This window comes from Gobius niger (genome assembly GCF_951799975.1).
Source record: "Gobius niger genome assembly, chromosome: 14".
NCBI classification, from domain to species: Eukaryota; Metazoa; Chordata; class Actinopteri; order Gobiiformes; family Gobiidae; genus Gobius; species Gobius niger.
The window spans coordinates 31,887,869-31,909,407 of NC_136865.1; the positions used below are offsets into that span (position 1 = coordinate 31,887,869).

The 21,539-nt window shown below is 38.8% G+C and overlaps 1 protein-coding gene and 1 gene segment (V, D, J or C); both read right to left on the bottom strand.

Moving 5' to 3' along the window:
- Window positions 1-21,539, bottom strand: part of LOC306973752 (unconventional myosin-Ig-like) — a gene marked incomplete at its 3' end in the record, with an annotated part of 481,166 nt that overhangs the window by 149,417 nt on the left and 310,210 nt on the right. The gene's annotated exons all lie outside the window — the stretch shown is intronic.
- LOC306973756 (Ig kappa-b4 chain C region-like) overlaps window positions 1-21,539 on the bottom strand; it is a 37,459-nt gene that overhangs the window by 9,532 nt on the left and 6,388 nt on the right. Inside the window, exon 2 of the C gene segment in view lies at window positions 14,441-14,525.

Genomic DNA, 21,539 nt, shown 5'->3' on the forward strand with positions numbered 1-21,539 from the left:
TTTTGAAGTTATTATTGCGAACTAAAAATAGTCTTAAAACATTAAACATTGAAGGAGCAAGAGCACAGCCCTGAGGAACTCTATGGGAAACCTTTAAATGTGACCGAAAATGGATGCTTCCTGATCCTGATGTTACAGACCCTGCGGCTGCTCAGATGTGGAGCCTCATTTTCATAGACACTTTGCATGACCAGCTGCATGGTCCAGCGGGACTCTTTATATTCCTCAGAGGTGACTCTTTGCTCTGAAGCTCCTTCATGAAGCTCCTCATCTCCAACATGACTTTGGTGTGTGTCCTCGTGTGGACTGTCCTCTGCTGCATCTTCATCACAGAGTCCAGAGGACAGACAGTGACTCTGAGTCAGGCCCAGACTGTGAGCGCCGCCCTGGGGGCCACCGTGAACATACAGTGTTCTGTCAGTCAGAATGTTTACACTGATTCAAACGGTCACTACTTGCACTGGTACCAACAGAGAGATGGAGAAACTCCTAAAGCTCTTATTTACTGGGCATCAAATCGAGTGTCAGATGTTCCCAGTCGTTTCTCAGGCAGTGGATCTGGGTCCAGCTTCACTCTGACCATCAGTGGAGTTCAGCCTGAAGATTTTACTGTTTATTACTGTCAGAGTCTCCACTCCATCAACAGTCAGTGGGTGTTCACACAGTGAAAAAGCCTCGTACAAAAACCTCCTCAGACTGAAGTGAAACTGAGCGGCAGCTGCTCGCACTTCACTGAGTCTGAAGCCGACGGTGCTGAAACATCACTCCTTATTTAAAAGCTTTAAAAAAGAGAATAAAATAAATCTGAGTCTGAGCCCTTGAGATGCACCATCTTGTTTTCAAGGGTTGTCAAAAAAACAAACAAACACAGAAACAGATACAGCAGTAAAGGCATGGAACGAAAAAATACCAGACAAGCAAACAAACCAATCCCTACAACGAGTAACACACCCGCACAAACACCACTGGTCCACTGCAGCGCACACATTCACTCAAGCAGCCAAATACACAAACACACACAAAGCTCTCCACAGTAAACAATCAAACTACAATATGACACGAACTACAAAAGATGCAAGACATTCTTGTAAGTTTGACTTTGTCTGGAGGAGTTCTCTGTTTCTCTTGCTGGCACCGTCCTAAATATAAGTCTTTGTCAAGCCCAATAAAAGTACAAGAGAAAACTAAAAAACACAAAAGAGCAAAATACTTTCTAAACATTTGAAAAATCACTGTTTAATAAAGTACACGTTAAATGTACTTTGGTTTTGTTGCTCAATACAAAGACTGCAAATCTTTAATTACTGCATTTTTATACAGAAGGTAAACATAAAATAAATAGTGATGGAGCAAGAAACGAGCCCTGAGGGACACCATGAAAAACCTTTTGAAATGTTCCTGACGAGCCGAGCCGACAGACACGGACGTAAAGGTGGTCGAGGTACAAGCGCTCGCTGACCAAAGGCTCCGGCTGCGAACCAGGAAAAACCCGGGTGTGATGTTGGTTTTAAAGGACTTTCAGCCAAAAGGGGAATCTGGAGGTTTCATGATTTATTTATTCTCAATAAACGTAAAGTTGAAATGACACATATTTTAACTCAGTCCTGATCGTAAAGTAAAAAGTCGTGTGAGTGTTTGTTGAAATAAATCTAAATATAAAACGAAAAATCATCGGAATAAATAAATGTGTGAACAAACTGAGACTGACTCTGATGATACAGACCCTGCAGCTGTTCACAAACAATTAACCTGCAAAGTCAATAATCTTTAATATATTACAATCGTGAAAAAATATGAGACGCACAAACTGTGGAAAAATCTCGACCAAATCCTGAAAACAAAAATATTTTTATTATTATTGTTTGTTTTTCACACAGACACTGTAATCTAAAATAATGATTATTTTTCATAAACTTAACAGCATCTGGAATTTATATAAAGTGACTTAAAAAATCTGTTAACCTCTTAACTCCCACCTGAACATGTTTTCTCCTGGTCTCCAAATTCTCCAAATCTAAAAGCTTCTTCAAAACAGCGACAAAAAACGAGAAGAAAATGAGGACGACAAAAACAAAAAAGCGCTAAAAAGTGACCAAAAAAATGACGAAATGACAAAAATAAAAAATAAAAATGACAAAAATCCAGCAAAAAATGACAAAAATCCAGCGGAAAAAATGACAAAAGAGCAGCAAAAAAGTAATTAATAAAGTGACAAAAACACATAAGGGAAATAAAAAGTGACAACTTTTTACATATTTAATGTTGTCATTCATCATTCACTGTCTTTTCATGTCTCTGTGATGGTGTTTTTCTGTATGTTTGTGCCTGTGTTTGTCCTGTCATGACGTCAACCTGCCAGGAGACGACGGATGAAAATTAGCCCATATGGCAAAGTCCGGCACATTTCCATGTTGAAGAAACACATGTTGATTAATGTGCACTGTCCCAATTCAAATAAAGATATAATAAAATAAATAGATAAAAAAAAAAAAAAAAAAGGAGTGGCGGGTGGTAAGAGGTTAAACAATTAAAGCTAAATTATTGTTGTATTAACATTGAAACTGTAAATGTCACTGACTCCAGGATTCTGTTTATTAATTCTGATTTAGTCATAAAATATAAAAATGAAATATACATTAAAACATAAAATAATTTATTAACCTCTTAAGTTTACAGCCTATAGGCCTCATTTAAAAGTTAACACAGATTTCACTTTTTTGTTGCTTTTTTGCCGCTTTGTTGTCGTGTTTTTGTTGCATTTTTGTTGCACTTTCATCCTTGTTTAGAAAAAGCCAAACTGGAGAAAATGTGCCTCGGTTCAGATTAGTGAGAGTTAAGAGGTTAAATTATCAATGAAAAATCAGAAAATATTATGAAATCATGAAACTATAGTGGTGTTGCAATTTCTGATATTTTTATTTCATTAATGAGAAGATTTTTCTGATGTCAATGATTTATTTTTCCATGAAAGAGGAGCAGAAAGCAGTGAGGGCTTTATTGAAGCTCTGTAGTAAAATATTATTCGACCACAACAATTGGACAAAGAACAGCTGGATTGTATTTACAGATGTGCAGGTGCATAAAGTGAGAGCAGTGGATCTGAGTGTGGAAATATCCAAATTAGAGCGAGCACAACTGAAGAGGCACCGACAACAATTAGTTTTCAAAATCTTCCCCAAAGCTTTGATGTTTTCATTATCCTCTTACTGTTGGATTTACAAACTCAGAAATATTCGTCATTTCGGCCATGATCTGTTGAAGACAGTTTCACTTAATCCTCTTCCTCAGACGGTGCAGAGCGTCGCGCCTCAGCAGCTCCACAGTTTCTCCTGATGCTCAGGGCGGTTCCTGAATGCAGCTCCCAAGTGACTCCTCCCACTTTGCATGATCAGCTGCATCATCTTTATATTCCTCAGAGGTGACTCTTTATATTCCTCAGAGGTGACTCTTTATATTCCTCAGAGGTGACTCTTTATATTCCTCAGAGGTGACTCTTTTTATTCCTCAGAGGTGACTCTTTGCTCTGAAGCTCTTTCATGAAGCTCCTCATCTCCAACATGACTTTGGTGCGTGTCCTCGTGTGGACTGTCCTCTGCTGCGTCTTCATCACAGAGTCCAGAGGACAGACAGTGACAGTGAGTCAGGTCCAGACTGTGAGCGCCGCCCTGGGGGCCACCGTGAACATACAGTGTTCTGTCAGTCAGAATGTTCATTTTTACAGTGGTTATGGTCACTACTTGCACTGGTACCAACTGAGAGATGGAGAAACTCCAAAAGCTCTTATCAAATTTGCAACAACTCGAGTGTCAGATGTTCCCAGTCGTTTCTCAGGCAGTGGATCTGGGTCCAGCTTCACTCTGACCATCAGTGGAGTTCAGCCTGAAGATTCTGCTGTTTATTACTGTCAGAGTTATCACGCCATCAACAGTCAGGCTGTGTTCACACAGTGAAAAAGCCTCGTACAAAAACCTCCTCAGACTGAAGTGAAACTGAACGGCAGCTGCTCGCACTTCACTGAGTCTGAAGCCGACGCTGCTGAAACATCACTGCAGTATTTAAGACTGACTTAAGTCCATTAAAACTTTAAAAAAGAGATTAAAATAAATCCAAATCAAACACTGGCATCTGTATTTAAATTTCAGTGAAAGGAAACAATTAAAACAAAATAGTAAAAAACTTTCTCAATATTTGTCACATTGGAAAAATCATGACACTATCGCTCCAAACTCCAAAACCTAACGTAAAATGCTATATTTATGTTTGAGCTTGATGTGTGAGCAAGTGTAGAACATAAAACCTTTCATGTCTGTAGATACAATATGAAGAGTTCAAATTTAGTTATGAAACATGAATATTATGATTCCTTATGGGAGAGAAACACAAGCAGTGCTAATAAATGTGTTAGAGCTGCAGTAATAATAAAAAGTGCACTTGGGCCGAGCTCACTGCGCCCTCGGGCTTTAGGCAAAGACACCGTGTTTAGTTCAGGGTCCAAGACTTTCTGAAATGGTCGGCCTAGATCTGCAATTCCACCTAAACATTACAAAAAAGTGGGAAAAGTATTCTGTGTCTTTTGCTTCTTTTGTGTTTTTTATTAGAATAATGCACACATTTAATGTAGTTTGGATTTTTGTATTTGAGCTTTGTTTCGTTGCTCAATACTGTAAATATTTATTCATAAATAGGGAAACAAAGTTAATAGTGATGGAGCAAAAACCGAGCCCTGAGGGAACCCATGATGAACAGTCTTAAAGAGCGGATATTCTGTTTTTTGTAAGTATTTGGCACAATCTTAAACACATCTTCATTCTACATCTTACACTTTCCAGTAGCTTCACTTCAGAGATCTTTGACGAAATCTCCACCTGCTCCCCTTCACTGTGCAGCTGTTTTAATAAAGAGTCTACATAAAACATCACATGGAGATTGTTAGGAGCTATTGCCACGCTGCTGAGAGCAGAAAAACCTGCGTGTGATGTTGGTTTTAAAGGACTTTCAGCCAAAAGGTGAATCTGGAGGTTTGGACCTAATCCTCAGTCCTCAGTGGGTCAGTGGTTCCTGTATGTGTGTTTGCATATGTGTCCTCAATAGGTCAGTGGTTCCTGTATGTGTGTTTGCAAATGTGTCCTCAGTGGTTCCTGTATGTGTGTTTGCATATGTGTCCTCAGTGGGTCAGTGGTTCCTGTAAGTGTGTTTGCGTATGTGTCCTCAGTGGGTCAGTGGTTCCTGTATGTGTGTTTTAGGGCTGGGTTTATATAATCCATGAATCCATTTGAGTCGATTTTCCTTTGAACAGCCCGATATCGATTAAAAAAACCTTAATTAAATCGATCCTAAGGTCGTGTTTGACGCATTAACTATGTTTATTTTAATCCACAATAAGTTTGGAGCGAAAAGAGACAGAAGCTTCTTTTTGTGCCGTGTTCTCTTCATATCGAGTCCCTCGTCCCTCAGGCCGGAGTTACAGCCTGGAAACAAAACAGTAAAAACGCTCCACTAGAAATAAAACGGCTTTTACACCTGTTTCCTTGTCCTGCATTTCCTCCAGACAGAGATTTTATTTATTTACTTACATCTTGTTCACTCTGGGGCTGCCATGTTCCCAGGTGAAAATAAAATATACTTAGCAAAGTCAAATTTAACAAACTAAATATATTTCAGAAATTATGGTAAAATAAAGTTTAAGTGCGCTCTTTTGAAACAACTTATTTTGTGCTTAGTAATTTTAGGTGAAATTTAAATAGACTACAAGACATGACAAACATATGCTTTTGATATATTTAAAGTTAGCTTCATGTGGAATAAAAGTTAAATTTAAATTTTCAGATATAGTAATACATAAAACTCAATATGCTATAAATAGATTAAGTATGTGTAAAACTAAATGTACCCAGAATTGAATTTTATTGCAATTTAAATTAGACTTAAACTGATTAAATACAAAATATCCAAAAATAGCACAGTAAAAGTTAATTTAAGTTGATACTGAAAATATATTTAATATATTAAATTTTAACAAACTTAAATATATATTTTTTTCACCTGGGTAGAAATATAGTAATGCTCAGTATGTTTTTCACAAGTGTATTGTGAGTATAATTAAAAAGAAATGATGCAAAAGTAAACCTTTAAAATACATTTTTAGTCTCATTTTAAAGTACTTATATTAAGTACACTTTATTGAAATATATTTTAAATGTATTAGACCAGGGGTCGGCAACCTTTAACACCGAAAGAGCCATTTGATCCGGTTTCCACGGAAAAGAAAACACTGGGAGCCGCAACTTTTTGACATCTAATGCTGGGTTTACACATAACGACGACAAGTCACGAATGATCACGAATGTGAGGGATTCGGGGCAGAGGTTTCACGCGCCGCCACGAACTGTTGCGACCTGTTACTGTGTGTTACGATTAATGGCACGAATTATTATGCACGGTCACGAATATGCGTCCCGCACTGCTGCGCGCTGTTGCGTGCTGCTGCGTGCTGTTGCGTTCTGCTGCGCGCTGTTGCGAGTTATTGGGAATTGTCGCGTTCTGTCAAAAATCTGTCAAGAATTGGGCGAATGTGGAGAACACCGCCTGCCGCGCACACCGGGTTGGAGACGGAGCAGGGACGTCTCGCTCCGCCGTGCTCTCCCTGACTCGTTGGGCTCTCGCCAAATCGGGTTAAACAAAAAGCAAAAAGACCAGCTCAGGCCTGTCCATATACTGAAGAATAACAATAGTTTTTCAGTCTATGGGACATTCACACCAGTTCAACCCCACTCCTGTCAACGTGTAACACGGGCAAACGCAGACTGAATCTATCAAGTCACGTCAACAAACGCACGCGCGAATGTCAGATAAGTCCGTGCAAGAGCTGCAAATTAAGGGCGGACTTTGCTCCACAGAATAAACATAAAAACACTACACTCACTGTGCACTCGATCTCCTGAGGATCCGTCGTAGAACTTGCTGCTCTTAAACCTCTTCATCCAATGATTCTCACTCGTCTGGTCAGTCTCAGCTCCAGGTGGAAAAACTTTATAATCCACAAACACAGACGCCTGTCTTCACCTGCCCCGCGCCCACCGCCGCTTGTTTTTCGTGTCTAAGGTTGTAAATAAGCCTTAACTTCTCCATGGTGTAGCTGCTGGAACCACGCGCTGTTGTATTGGTGCGAGGCAGCGTGGGAGATGCATTCAGGGACAGCGGGAAAAGCACTTCTTACTGTCCATTTTTTCCCCCAAAAACGCGGGGAAAATCGTGACAAATATATAACAGTGGGGTTCTCCAGCGGGGGGGCAATAGGGGTGACAGGGACTGGCTCCCAAACATCAGGAGGAACGACCGCAGGAGGAGAAAAAGCCGGCGGAAAAGCCGGCGGCTTTCGCGAGTATGTCGTTTATTTTGAGCGACGAAAAACAATAAAATATATTTATTCTAACATGTCAAGATCACAATAATCTTCCAATTTAGAACTAAAATATTAAAGAACTAACGAATAAAATATACTTCAATTATATACTTTTTAAATTTTTTTTTTACTAATTTATTTTCCCAAGCCACTCAGAGCCGCAGTATAAGGATGAAAGAGCCGCATGCGGCTCCGGAGCCGCGGGTTGCCGACCCCTGTATTAGACAAAAACAAGTATACTAATAATATATTGAAATATATTCAATTTTCACCTGGGTTGTTTTCTGTCAAAGGCCTGATTGGCTGAACCAGTGCGTCATCACCATGGCAACAAAGGGGGATTAGAATCTTAATGTTAATATTCACATGTTTATTAATGTAAATGTTCACATTTTTACTAATTAACCAAGTTCTACTTTTTGCAGCATTAGTTCTTCTGAGAATGTCGTCCATCGCCACGGAAAGTTGGTTCTGCGTGATTTCCTTAAATGAATCTAAAATCAGTCAAACTGAATCGTGAATCTAATTGATTTGGTGAATCTGAATGGATTTTCAGCCCTGGTGTGTTTGCATATGTTTGGTGGTCCAGCCGTTAAGAGCCCAGTGCTGCTCCTTCAGAGACACTCCCACACCAACAACACAATGAGCCTGATGTCCCTGCAGCTGTTCCTGCTGGCCCTGGGGCTCCTGGGTTGGGGTGAGGACATCTCTGGGTCACACACTGCTCCTCTGTACACCTGCGGGGTCTGTCTCAATAACTCTTCTTGTGTTTTTCAGCTTCTTCAGGAGCAGAAATCCTCCTGACTCAGACTCCTGCAGCTGCAGCTGTGGAGAGAGGAGCCTCGGCCTCTGTCAGATGTCAGACCAGTTCAGATGTTTCTAATTATCTTGCCTGGTATCTTCAGAAAGGCTCAGAGTCTCCAAAGCTCCTGATCTCCTCTGCTTCTTCTCGTCACACTGGAGTCTCCAGTCGTTTCAGTGGAAGTGGTTCTGGGACTGACTTCACTTTGACCATCCGAGGATTTGAGGCTGAAGATGCAGGAGTTTATTATTGTCAGCAGGGTTACAGCAGCTCACCGTTCACACAGTGAAAAAGCCTCGTACAAAAACCTCCTCAGACTGAACTGAAACTGACTCGCTTCACTGAACTCACAGACTTTATGACACGTACGACCATAAAACCCCAACAATCTACTTATAATATTTATTACAATAAAAGTAAAACTCTTCACACACAAAATTATTCAAATAAATCATAATTATAACTATTATTAATAAAATAACTTCCAATGCTTCAAATGAAAAATAAAACTGAAAATAAACCACAGTAAGACACAAGTTATGCATTGATTAAATATGTCTTGTTCTACATTAGTGGATTTTTCAGACTAAACTTTTTTAGCGACTCGTTATGAACTCCTTTAAATCCCTCAAAGACCAAAGTATAAAATGATAATAAAACAATTGAAATGAGGGTAAAACATTGAAAAGACTTGGATGAAGCCGTGAAGCAAAGCGTGTCCGTGTTCCTGAGTGTTAAAGCCAGTCTGAATAAATGAGCCTGGGTTTAAAAAGGACAAAGTCAGGGACGGTTTATGTCTGGATATCCATTATTCCAGAGTCTGGGCCCGTCTCCCCAGTGTTTAGTCCTGACTCTGGGGACGTCCAGCAGGAGCTGATTTAACCACCTCAACACTCTGAGTCACAAAAATTCAGGAGTTCAGACGAGGATATGAGGGCTTTGAAATCAAACACGTTTTAAATCAACTCAACACAAACTGGAAACGAACCAAAAAGACTGGGCTGAAGTCTGGAAAACTATTACTTAGAATATTACAGTTTTTATGTCAGGATTTTCTATTTTCCCTCAGATTGAATCAGTTCTCATTCACGATGTGGACCTCGATGTTTATACTTTTGCCACTTTTAACTCTATATGTGCCGGTGATTCGTGGCTGTTGCAAAAACACTTTCCCCTTTGTGCACGAATAACGGTTTCTCAGTAGCTTCAATTTGAGACTTCATTCAGGAAACATTCTTTGGTTTAAGACACTTGGAAAGACTTAACAGCAAAGACTTGAAATGATTAAAGTAAAGTGAGGTTTTAAAAATAAAATGCTGACAGACAAATGAGTGACCTTCAGAATCAGTGTTTTATATTTGTGTCCTCAGTAGGTCAGTGGTTCCTGTAAGTGTGTTTGCATATGTGTCCTCAGTAGGTCAGTGGTTCCTGTATGTGTGTTTGCATATGTTCTACAAAATAAATAAATCATAATCTATTAATACAAGTCAGAATCAGAAGAGGATTTATTGCCGTTTCAGATTTTTTTTCCTTCCATTTTTTTGAGGGAAAACAGCTGCATTATAATAATTCTTTAACTTATTCTGATTCTGGACCTGCTTTGACCAAACCTCTCATTACAAACAAATCACCGGAGACACTTTAACCAACAGCCTTTAGGTCTGACACCATTTGGAGTTTGAAAATGGTCAAAATAACTCACAGTATAACAATAATAACTAATAATATGAATAAATATGAAAGTAAGGGTACGTGATAAAGAAGGAGCAGTGGGCGACGGCAGGACCTCCAGATGTGGAGCCAGGCTGATGGTCAGAAACACCTGGATTATTCACTTATTGAACATGTTTTTAGTCGCAGGGGAAACCGGAGGAAACCTACTCAGACACAGGGAGAACATGCAAACTCCACAGAAAGGCCCCGTCCAGGTGGGAATCGAACCCGGGACCTTGCATGGGCCAATTCTGAGAGGCCCTGCAGCTGCTCACACCAAACCATGTCTCTGCAGAGCCTCACTCTTTGCATAAGCAGCTGCATGATCCACTGGGACTCTTTATATTCCTCAGAGGTGACTTTTTATCTTCCTTGGTTTTTCATCGGAATAACATCACATTTGGCACAGTGAATCTAGACATAGTGAAATTAAAGACTAATCTACGTTTTTTTGAAACTGTTTGAAACTAACATAAGCCCACAGAGCTCATATCCAGGTCACTAATGCACCAGCTGAAACTGAGCAGAACGCAGCCATCACTGTATAGCTTGCTCTCAGGACAGCGCCCCCTAGCTATACCTTGAAAATTGCAGTTTGGACGCACAGGAAGGCAGCCATTTTGACTTTCAATTGGCTTTTTAAGTGGCTTGTTAAGTGGCTTGTTAAGTGGCTTGTTAAGTGGCCCGCCCATCCTCTGTGAAAATATACAGAGTTCTTATTCTGGCAGCATGTTGGCCTCTGTCAGTTTCTCCTGAAATTCGTCTATTTTCCCACTTTCCCATTTTATTCACAAAAGCCACAGTTTTAGACTTGTACATATACTACCCCTCTCTCCCAGAAATAATTTTTAATTTAAAAGTTGTTGGCTCCAAATTCAGTTTTTTTTTACTGTACAATCACAGGAAGTTCAGTTTGGCTGTTTCCTGTCCGTCTCTCTGTGTGTTCCTTGTACTATATGGGTCTCACCAGAATATTGCTTCATCTATCGAGTGTTCTGCAGGGCTGGAGCACTCTCTCAAATCTTTGGGGCCCCAGGGAATTTGCCCTAATTATAATTACAAAATTATTCAATAAATACTGCTTAAACTGTAGTTCCATTTTCTGTTTCCATTTTTCATTTTTTCTGGAAATAAATGACTGCGGGGTGTTTTATACAATAAATCTAAAATCGGCTGGGTCATTCAGTTGTGCTGTGTAGCTCCAATAGTAGAGCGCTGGGTTCCCATCCTGGAAATCGCTGGATTGATTTCAACCACAACTCTTTATTTTTTTTGGGACTCGGCAAGCCCATATTTGTATAGAGTTATTGCTCAGTGATAGTGGTCTCAGCTGAAAGAGGCAGCTCGTTCAAACACACACTTGAGTTCTGCAGTTTTCCAGTTTTTTCCTCTGGGCTTGGGAATTCTGCCATTGATTTGTATGGGGAAGGCTCCCCATTCATTTGAATGGGATTTCTGACACAGTGAAGTCTGTTAGTGATTTAAACAGTTTATGCAATGTTAAGACTTTATACAATGTCAAGAGTTTCTGCAATTTCAACAGTTTTTACAGTTTCTGCAACAACATAGGGATTTTCACAGCAGTATAATGCAAGTTAATAGGGATTTTCTCATATAAAACACTATAATGCAAGTTAATAGGGATTTTCACAGCAGTATAATGCAAGTTAATAGGGATTTTCACATATAAAGCAGTATAATGCAAGTTAATAGGGATTTTCGCATATAAAGCAGCATAATGCAAGTTAATAGGGATTTTCACATATAAAGCAGTATAATGCAACTTAATAAGGATTTTCACATATAAAGCAGTATAATACAACTTAAGAGGGATTTTCACATATAAAGCACTAAAATGCAACTTAATAGGGATTTTCAAATATAAAGCAGTATAATGCAACTTAAAAAGGATTTTCACACATAAAGCAGTATGATGCAACTTAATAGGGATTTTCACATATAAAGCAGTATAATGCAACTTAATAGGGATTTTCACACATAAAGGACTATAATGCAACTTAATAGGGATTTTAAAATATAAAGCACTATAATGCAACTTAATAGGGATTTTCACATATAAAGCACTATAATGCAACTTAATAAGGATTTTCACATATAGAGCAGTATAATGCAACTTAATAGGGATTTTCACACATAAAGGACTATAATGCAACTTAATAGGGATTTTCGCATATGATGCAACTTAATAGGGATTTCGCATGTAAAGCAGTATAATGCAACTAAATGAGGATTTTCACAATAAAAGCACTCTTATGCAATTATGATTTTTTTTCTCACAATTTTTATGCAATTTGTGCATTTCTGAATTGGTAGCCTACGATTCCGCAGTCAATCACAATTGCACAGCAATTGCAAAATGTTCTTGTCATTATTTGTTATTCAAACTGGAAGTGGCTTAATAAATAAGATACAATTAAAGCTAAATTAGTGTTGGATTAACATTGAAACTGTAAATGCCACTGACTCCAGGATTCTGTGTGTGATTCATTCATATAATATGTGAAATATATAAAATGGAAACCTATGATGTAAGCATGTATTAAAAAAACAGAGACATTGTTACAATTTCTGATATTTTTTATTTATTAATGAGAAGATTTTCAAGATGTAAATTATTTATGTATTTTCATATAAAAGAGGAGCAGACATGAGCAGAAAGCAGTGAGGAGTTTATTAAAGCAGATGATAATGCAGAAGCTCTGTATCTCAGCAGAAGTGACAGCAGGGGGCGCTGTGTCAGTCCTGGGAACACAGCAGTGCGCTCAGTGACAGCAGGGGGCGCTGTGTCAGTCCTGGGAACACTGCAGTGCGCTCAGTGACAGCAGGGGGCGCTGTGTCAGTCCTGGGAACACTGCAGTGCGCTCAGTGTGTGGGACACTGGACTCTGGGAGCCCTGTCTGGCCTCACAGCTCACAGCGCCCTCCCTCCACTGCTGTGCGGTCAGCGTCAGGCCCACGCTCCAGCTGTAGAGGCCGTCCTTTAGCAGCAACGCGGGGCTCCTCTGCTCCACAGCGCCCTCTATACCGGACACCTTCCAGGACACGCTCCAGTCTGACGGGAAGCCCTTGTTGGCCAGGCACAGGAGGGTGGCCTTCCCCTGGGCCAGCTCCGACCTGGAGGGGGGCAGCACTGTGAGGGCGGGGGCCACTCGACCAAACACTGTGAACAATAAATAACAAGAAAAAAACAGAATGAGCTCAAAGAGGCTTCAGTTTCGGCTGCTCTCAGTAAAGCAAACCTTCCACAGACCGGCTTCAGGGGAAACACCTTTTTTATTAAACAACACAAACTAAACTGATCAATGACATGAACAAACCTAATGTTTCTATTACAGGAAATGAAAAGGGGATTCCGGTACATTCAAATGTTAGTTGTGTCTGAACTCATTCCTAACATATTTGTCGGCTCCTGATTCTTCACAGGGACAAGTTTAAAGGCACATTTCACAACTTTAGTGTCACTTTTCAGAGTCACCGTCACAGAAATACCAGAAAACTAACTTACAAGTTCATAAAACTGATTCAAAAGCTTTATCATTTTGTACAGTGTTTGTTCACAGTCTGAGTTTACGATTTACTGCAGTCGGAGGAAAATTATTCAATACTTATACTAATAATTATTCAGATACTTCAGATACAGTGCCTTCAAGTAAACGGGAAAACAAGATAATCATGAAATACTTTAAAACAGCTGCCACAGACTCCACTGAAGCTGAACCACTGAAAGGTTTCAGAGCTAAAGACAAACGTCCCCAGAGTTTCCCCTGAGACAGAGTCACTTCACTTTTATATTTTTAAACTGATATGAGAGAAAACGCTTTACAGATAAAAGATAAAACTAATGAAACTAATGAAAGTTTAAGTTTCTTCATTTTGGAAGAAACAAAAATAAGGGAAATATTTTATAGAAAACCTTTAACTTAGTTCAGTTTGAAAAAACAAACTGTCAGTTAAAATAAACTATTTATTTGATAATTCATCATTTTGTTGGTTTTCACTATTTTCTGTCACATTTTCCATGTGAGACAAATATTTATTTTCAATCGTGTCTCTGTGTTTTAGATCAAACAAACGTCAGGAACAACAAGAGCCAAAGACGGATTTAACTACAGACTATTTTATATAAACTCACTTTAAAATAAAAAGTAGATAAATTAAAATCAGCCAAAATAGATTTGACGCAAAAGTAAGATGAAACATTTTCATAATATTTCATATAAAAAACTGAGTAATACATTTATATTTGTATGAATATTTTTAAATCTATATTTGCGACTCCGTCTTTACCGTCTCCATTTACTGCTGCAAATCTTCACCGAGTCAAAGATCTGTTTAACTTAAACTTGTTTGGGGACGATAGAAACGCACAGACACGGATAACGGTACGTTTACTTTCTATAATTAATAAAAGACACTCAAACTTTAAAAATGAGATGAATTTGAAACAACATTAATTAAGTTTAAACATATTTTTCACATGAATAAGAAAAAGAAGTGACTTACAGTTGAGCTCCAGTCTGGTTCCTCCACCGAACGTGTACCACAGTGATACAAACTCACAGAGCGCTCGTACAAAAACCTCCCAGCGCTAAGAGACTGGAGAGACCATTCAGCTGTTCACACAAGTAAAAACATTCATCGAGTCAGGGATGTGTAAACAAAGCCGGTTTTGAGACATGGATTATGCAACATATAAACCCTCCACAAGGAACTCAAATAAAGGAATGAAATAAGTCTCTGTAAATAACTAGTATAGTATTTATTCATTGGGGATTAAAATGGGAAAAATAAACTACATATTCTTTTGTTGAACACATTTAATGCAGCGACAATCATTTTTAGTGGATATACTGTCATTTGAAGTTATTATTGCGAACTAAAAATAGTCTTAAAACATTAAACATTAACAGCGCAAGAGCAAAGCCCTGAGGGACTCTATGGGAACATTTTAAATTAGACCTAAAATGGAGACAGTGTATTTTACTGATCCTGATGTTACAGACCCTGCAGCTGCTCAGATGAGCATCATAATGAACGACGGTTAAGAACCTCTTATTGAGGTGATTCCTATTGTACATATTTTATTGTATCACTGCCATATACAAAAAAACATTGTTTTTATAGACTTTAATAATTTACAGGATTTACTGATAAATATGGACAATCACAATAACATTGAAATAATGTGACAAAAACTCTAAAAAGTGACATAAACATTGTGTTTTTTTCCAAATGAAGATGATTCAGTCACTGATTCTGAAGCTTTTGTCGTGAGCAGGAAAATATGTCTGAATTTTAACATCGAACAGAAACATCAAAGAATTCCCAGTTGGGAATCAAACTTGGGACCTTCCTGCTGTGAGGCTAGAAGGTCCGGGTTGGATTCCCAGCAGGGACGGGGCCTTTCTGTGGAGTTTGCAGGTTCTCCCCGTGTCTGCGTAGGTTTCCTCCTGTTTCCCCTACCACTCAAAACATGTACAATAGGTCAATCTTCCAGCCAGGTTATTCTGAACATCAGCCTGGCTCCACATCTGGAGACATCCACTGCTCCTACAGGTCGTCCCAGCGAAGGATGAGTCAAACGCAGAGGACCAACTGTGTTATACACTTTTTGTATCATGACAAAAGTAAAGCACCTTCTTCATCTGAACCACTGCACCCAAATGTGTTTGTTTTCACTGTTGGATCCACAGTTTCCCCGAGACACTTCAACTTCTTAACAAGGTCGAGCTCCGTGTCTCTAAGGAACACATTGGACTGATCCATTTTCATGTGAACTCTGTTTATTTCAATAGTTGTGCTCTTCATTTTGAGCTGGTCCCTCTCGCCCTCCAGGAATCACAGCGTGGCTAAAAACGAGTGAAGGAGCTCCCCTGGATAGAAAAAGGCTTCTGCACATGTTTCCTGCTCCTGCATTTCTTCCAAACAAAGATTTAGTGATTTATTTCCAAACAGGTTAAATCTGGGGCAGCCATGTTGTTTACTGTCAAAGGCCTGATTGGCTGAGCCAGTGCATCATCACCATGGCAACAAAAGGGGTTCAATTCTTCAATGTAAATATTCATATTTTTTACTAATTAACAAGTTTAGTTTCTACTATTTGCAGCGTTAGTTCTTCTGAGAATGTCGTCCATCGCCACGGAAAGTTGGTTCTGCGTGATTTCCTTAAATGAATCTATAATCAGTCAAACTGAATCGTGAATCTAATTGATTTGGTGAATCTGAATGGATTTTCAGCCCTGGTGTGTTTGCATATGTTTGGTGGTCCAGCCGTTAAGAGCCCAGTGCTGCTCCTTCAGAGACACTCCCACACCAACAACACAATGAGCATGATGTCCCTGCAGCTGTTCCTGCTGGCCCTGGGGCTCCTGGGTCGGGGTGAGGACATCTCTGGGTCACACACTGCTCCTCTGGACACCTGCGGGGTCTGTCTCAATAACTCTTGTGTTTTTCAGCTTCTTCAGGAGCAGAAATCCTCCTGACTCAGACTCCTGCAGCTGCAGCTGTGGAGAGAGGAGCCTTTACCTCTGTCAGATGTCAGTCCAGTTCAAGTGTTTCTAATCTTAACTGGTATCTTCAGAAAGGCTCAGAGTCTCCAAAGCTATTGATCTATTCTGCTACTTCTCGTCACACTGGAGTCTCCAGTCGTTTCAGTGGAAGTGGTTCTGGGACTGACTTCACTTTGATCATCAGTGGATTTGAGGCTGAAGATGCAGGAGTTTATTTTTGTCAGCAGCATGACGCAACACCGTTCACACAGTGAAAAAGACTCGTACAAAAACCTCCTCAGACTGAACTGAAACTGACTCACTTCACTGAACACACAGACTTTATGACACGTACGACCATAAAACTCCAACAATCTACTCATAATATTTATTAAAATAATCGCAAAACTCTTCACACACAAAATTATTCAAATAAATCATAATTATAACTATTATTAATAAAAAAACTTCCAATGCTTCAAATGAAAAATAAAGCTGAAAATAAACCACAGTAAAACACAAGTTATGCATTGATTAAATATGTCTTGTTCTACATTAGTGGATTTTTCAGACTAAACTTTTTTAACGACTCGTTTTGAACTCCTTTAAATCCCTCAAAGACCAAAGTATAAAATGATAATAAAACAATTGAAATGACTTGGATAAAGCCGTGAAGCAAAGCGTGTCCGTGTTCCTGAGTGTTAAAGCCAGTCTGAATAAATGAGCCTGGGTTTAAAAAGGACAAAGTCAGGGACGGTTTATGTCTGGATATCCATTATTCCAGAGTCTGGGCCCGTCTCCCCAGTGTTTAGTCCTCACTCTGGGGACGTCAAGCAGGAGCTGATTTAACCACCTCAACACTCTGAGTCACAAACATTCAGGATTTCAAACACTTTAAAAAGTGTTTGAAATCAAACACTTTTTAAATCAACTCAACACAAACTGGAAACGAACCAAAAAGACTGGGCTGAAGTCTGGAAAACTATTACTTAGAATATTACAGTTTTTATGTCAGGATCAATTCTCATTCACGATGTGGACCTCGATTTCTATACTTTGGCCACTTTTAACTCTATATGTGCCGTTGATTCGTGGCTGTTACAAAAACACTTTCTCCTTTGTGCACGAATAACGGTTTCTCAGTAGCTTCAAATTGAGACTTAATTCAGGAAACATTGTTTGGTTTAAGACACTTGGAAAGACTTAACAGCAGAGACTAAGTGTGTTTGCATATGTGTCCTCAGTGGGTCAGTGGTTCCTGTGTGTGTGTTTGCATATGTGTCCTCAGTAGGTCAGTGGTTCCTGTAAGTGTGTTTGCATATGTGTCCTCAGTAGGTCAGTGGTTCCTGTATGTGTGTTTGCATATGTGTCCTCAGTAGGTCAGTGGTTTCTGTATGTGTGTTTGCAAACATGTCCTCAGTAGGTCAGTGGTTCCAGTAAGTGTGTTTTAGGGCTGGGTTTATATAATTCATGAATCCAATTGAGTCCATTTTCCTTTGAACAGCCCGATATCGATTAAAAAAACCTTAATTAAATCGATCCTAAGGTCGTGTTTGACGCATGAACTATGTTTATTTTAATCCACAATAAGTTTGGAGCGAACAGAGACAGAAGCTTCTTTTTGTGCCGTGTTCTCTTCATATCGAGTCCCTCGTCCCTCAGGCCGGAGTTACAGCCTGGAAACAAAACAGTAAAAACGCTCCACTGGAAATAAAACGGCTTTTACACCTGTTTCCTTGTCCTGCATTTCCTCCAGACAGAGATTTTCTTTATTTACTTCTTGTTCACTCTGGGGCTGCCATGTTCCCAGGAGAAAACAAAATATACTTAGCAAAGTCAAATTTAACAAACTAAATATATTTCAGAAATGATAGTAAAATAAAGTTTAAGTGTGCTCTTTTGAAACAACTTATTTTGTGCTTAGTAATTTTAAGTTAAATTTAAATAGAATAAAAAGTATGACAAAAATATGCTTTTAATATATTTAAAGTTAGCTTTTTGTGGAATAAAAGTTACATTTAAATTTTCTATCAGATATAGTAATACATGAAACTCAATATGCTATAAATAGATTAAGTATGTGTAAAATAGGTCCACTTTAGTAAACTAAATGTACCTGGAATTGAATGTTATTGCAATTTAAATTCACCTTAAACAGATTAAATACAAAATAAGTTGTTCCAAAAATAGCACAGTAAAAGTTAATTTAAGTTGATACTGAAAATATATTTTTTATATTAAATTTTAACAAACATAAGTATATATTTTTCACCTGGGTAGAAATATATTAATGCTAAGTATGTTTTTCACAAGTGTATAATTAAAAAGATATTATGCATATGTATATATAAAGAATCTTTGAATCTGGTGACAAAGCAGGTAAACTGCTAGCTCGTTATATCCAACAAAAAGAGGCCAAATCATTAATAGCAGCAGTAAGGGATGCTGAGGGTACGTTAAGAAATAAAGCCCAGGATATAAATGATGCATTCCAAAAGTATTACGTCAATCTCTATACATCTGAAAGTACAGCGATAGATGAGGAAATTCAAACTTTTGTTCACAATTTAAAGCTGCCAAAGATTAATATGGAACAGAAAGTTTGTTTAGATTCTCCTATATCTACAAAAGAAATACTGGATATAATTGGGACTCTACCATCAGGAAAATCCCCCGGCCCAGATGGGTTCACGTTTGAATTTTATAAATGTTATGCAGAAGACCTGCTGCCTTTATACCATCAAATGCTTTCAGAGGCGTATGAAACAGGAATATTACCTCCATCTTTAAATCAAGCCATAATTACTTTGATTCTCAAAAAAGACAAAGACTCGACTGACTGCAAAAATTATCGCCCCATCAGTCTGATATCTGCAGACTGTCAAATACTCTCGAAAATACTGGCCAAGCGGCTTGACAAAATTCTCGAATTAATTATTCACCCGGACCAAGTGGGTTTTGTGAAGCAAAGACACTCATCAGACAATGTCAGACGACTTATCAATACAATGTGGCACGTAAAAGACTCAGACGATCCAACTGCTGTAATATCTTTAGACGCCGAAAAAGCGTTTGATCGTCTTGAGTGGAGGTATATGTTTCATACGCTTCGTGCATTTGGGTTTGGTGACATTTTTCTAAAATGGATAAAAACATTGTACACTGAGCCAACAGCTGCGGTACTGACTAACGGTCTTATGTCTTCATATTTTAGACTCAGCAGAGGCACGCGGCAGGGTTCAGCTCTCTCTCCTGGGCTCTTCTGTCTCGCGCTCGAGCCTTTAGCGACAGCTATTCGCAATAACCCTAATATTAAAGGTATCAAAATTAATGACTATAATCATAAGCTTATGTTGTATGCTGATGATATTTTATGGATCACATCGGACCCAACTAGATCTGTACCAGCACTGTTGGAAACCATAGAACACTTTTCAAAATTATCAGGATACAAAGTAAATTGGTCCAAATCAGAAGCCTTACCGCTAACTTCATTCTGTCCAAAAACCTTATTTCAAGCCGGCTCTTTTAAGTGGCCCACAGAAGGCATAAAATATCTGGGAATTTTGTTTCCTCACAAAATTGACAAAATTATAGAAAAAAACATTGACCCAATCCTGAAGAAGATTACACTCGATACACAAAGATGGGCTTTATTATCCCTCTCATTGTGGGGAAAAATTAATGTGCTGAAAATGAATAGCATACCAAAGCTGAACTATTTACTACAATGTCTACCAATTGCTATACCCAAAAAATATTTTGATAAATTTGATCGTATCTGCAAAGAATTCATGTGGAATGGGAAACGTCCGAGATTAAAACTCAGTAAAATGCAAATGCCTGTTAAAAAAGGAGGCATGGGTTTTCCAGATTTAATTCTATATCATTATGCCTTCTGCCTGAGACATATTGCTCAATGGGCACTGCCACCTGAACGAGCCCCACCTTGGATAGGGATGGAGTCCAGACTGTTTTCCCCACTCAATCCAATAGACGCGCTATCAACCAAGATGACCTCAACTACCAAATCCCATCCCATTATTGCAAACCTTTTTAATGTATGGAAAAAGATTTCATTTATGTTCAATGTTAATGTTTATCTGAATTCTGAAAGTTGTATATGGAATAACCCCAAACTTAAAATAGGTAAACGCTCTTTTGTTTGGAAGGATTGGCTTGCTCAGGGAATTAAAAAACTTGCAGACCTATATAAAGGAAACGTACTTAAATCTTTTGAAGAATTAATCTCTGAATATAACTTGAAGAATACTCATTTCTGGCAATATCTGCAACTTCGAAATGTACTATTTAGCACTATAGGGAAACATTCCCCACCACAGCATTCAATCCTTCTATCACAAATAGTTAAAAAAATGGGATCGGGACATGAGGCATCCTTCTATTATAGTTTAATTTTTCATCAGAAACACCCTAGGTCATACGCTCTGAAATCGATCTGGGCTTCAGACCTAAAAATTCACTTATCAAATGAAGACTGGGAAAGAATATGTAAAAATACCAACAAATTGTCTAGAGACATTAAGATCAAGCTAATTCACTTCAAAGTATTAAATCGCTACTACTGGACTCCCTCACGACTGTTCAGACTAAACCTTGTGGACTCGGACACTTGCTGGAGATGTAATAACAAAGGAACCCTGGTACATCTCCTCTGGGAATGTCCCAAAACTCAAAACTTCTGGATGAAGATTTATGGATGTCTAAAAAACATGACTCACGCTAATTTCGAATTCACTCCACGGCTTTTTATTCTGAACGATCCACAAATGACCACACGGTGCACATCATCGGACCTCATCCAGACCAGTATCATGATTGGGAAACAAGTAATAATGCGTCACTGGAAAGATGCGGATGAACCCCCTTTTGCAGAATGGTTTACAGAACTTGCCAAGGTGGCTTCATATGAACACATGTCATTTAATATTATGGACCGGAATATGAGCTACACTGAAAAATGGAAGGACTACCTGGAATACATTAAAACAACCAGTAATGGAGTAACAGTATCATAATGTACACGTCAACGCTTCTCAAAAAGGCACAATAGACCAACTCTATATCTAGCCCTGTGAGGCCCCCAGGCCACA